This window comes from Musa acuminata, chromosome BXJ2-4 (assembly GCF_036884655.1).
Source record: "Musa acuminata AAA Group cultivar baxijiao chromosome BXJ2-4, Cavendish_Baxijiao_AAA, whole genome shotgun sequence".
Lineage (NCBI taxonomy): Eukaryota > Viridiplantae > Streptophyta > Magnoliopsida > Zingiberales > Musaceae > Musa > Musa acuminata.
Genome location: NC_088341.1, coordinates 22,802,779 through 22,805,158, shown reverse-complemented (window position 1 = coordinate 22,805,158; position 2,380 = coordinate 22,802,779).

The following is a 2,380-nucleotide window of genomic DNA, read 5'->3' as shown; positions in this document are numbered from 1 at the left end:
TCAAGAAAGCACTTTTGACATCCATTTGAAATAGTTTAAAATTATTACTACTAGCATAGGCAAGGAGCATCCTTATGGCTTCTAATCGAGCCACGGGAGCGAAGGTTTCTTCGTAATCGATACCTTCTTCTTGGTTGAAACCTTTGGCCACTAATCTAGCCTTGTTTCTAACAACGATACCATTTTCGTCTTGCTTATTTCTAAAGACCCATTTAGTACAAATGACTAAATGGTCAATAGGTCTAGGAACAAGCTTCCATACCTTATTCCTCTCGAATTGGTTCAATTCCTCTTGCATTGCAATAACCCAAAAATCATCTTTTATGGCCTCGTCAATGCATTTAGGTTCGATTTGAGAAAGGAAGGCGACGTTATCACAAAAATTCTTGAAAGAGGAACGAGTTTGAACCCCTTTTGATGTATCTCCTATAATTAGCTCCTTCGGATGAGCATCTATATAATTCCATTCCTTGGGTAAGGAAATTTCGGAAGAAGGTGCATCCAAGTTGCTATTTTGAGGAGGGGGTTCATTTAAATTCAAATTATCAAAACCAAGATCATCATCAAAATCATTTTTCTTTAAAATAGAAATTTCATTAAAAACCACATGAATAGACTCTTCTATTACTAAGGTTCTTTTGTTAAAAACCCGAAAAGCATTAGAAATGGAAGAGCAACCAAGAAAGATGCCTTCATCGGATTTAGCATCAAATTTTCCTAAGGCATCCCTTTCATTCAAAATAAAGCATTTACAACCGAAAACTTTAAAATAGGAAATATTTAGTTTTTTGTTATTCCATAATTCATAGGGAGTTTTTGATAGGGATGGTCTTATTAGGACCCTATTCATGATGTAGCAAGCCATATTTACGGCTTCGGCCCAAAAATACTTGGGTAGACTATGTTCATTTAACATCGTTCTTGCCATGTCTTGTAGGTTTCTATTTTTTTTTTCAACTACTCCATTTTGTTGGGGATTCCTTGGAGTGGAGAAGTTGTGATTGTATCCATTAACTTCACAAAAATTTTGAAAGTCACGGTTTTGAAATTCGCCACCGTGATCACTCCGAATTGATGAAATCATGAAACCTTTTTCGTTTTGGGTGAGTTTACAAAATTTAGAGAAACACTTGAAACAATCACTTTTGTGAGCTAAGAAATAGGTCCAAGTGTATCTAGTATAGTCATCCATAATTATAAACACATATTTGCTTCCTCCTAGACTTATCGTGTCAATTGGTCCAAATAAGTCCAAATGAATCAATTACAATGGTCTAGTGGTGCTAATTTGAGTTTTTGGTTTGAAACTAGTTTTTATTTGTTTACCTAGTTGACATGCATCGCATACTTTATCCTTAATAAACATTATATTTGGAATTCCTCGCACTAATTCTCTAGATGAGATCTTAGATATTAGTTTCATGCTTGCATGACCTAGTCTCCTATGCCAAAGCCAAGCATCATCATTTAAAGCGGAGAAGCACATTTCATTACTTAGTTCATCAAGGTTGATGGTGTAGACATTATTTTATTTTAATGCAATCATAGTTATGTTATGGTTTTTCAATAATACACACATTTGATTCAAATCTAACGATGTAACCTTTATCGCATAGTTGACTAACACTCAAGAGATTATATTTCAATCCATCAACTAGTAAGACATCATCAATAGAAAATTTTAATTTGTTACCTATGGTTCCCTTGCCAATGATTTTGCCTTGGTTGTTATCTCCGAAGGTGACGTACCCTTCTTCTTTGCTAGTGAGCATAGAGAAATGAGATGGATCTCTAGTCATATGTCTTGAGCATCCACTATCTAGATACCATCTCTTGCTCCTAGCTTGTGATGGTGTATGTTTCTACAAAAAGCGATTATTTTTAGGTACCTATTTTCTTTTGGGTGCCTTAAAAACTGATTTAACTTGTTCATAATATTGCATAGAATTGATCATGGTTCCTTTAGGAACCCAAATTAGTTTGTTCAGACTAATTTTCTTGAATGGACATTTATAAGTTTTATGTTCATATTTGCAATAAAAGTTACAATTGCTTTGGTGCCGAACATGTAAGACGGGGTCTTTAACGAAGGTGGTTGGATTTTGGTGAGGACTTATCACAAATCCGATTCCACTTCTTTTAGGAACGTGACCCTTATTTGTAAGGATCATGTTCAAAGATTTGCTACCAACCTAGAATTTCTTCAAGGTGTCTTTAAGTAGCAAGTTCTCCTTTCGGAGAGATTCTAGATCATGACATTTTATACATGGAGGTAAACTATCGTGATATTCAGTTTTTAATTTATCGATATCACAAGTGAGACTATCATGCTCCTTTTTTAGCAATTTGTATTTTCTACTAATGGTCTTACATTCATCAA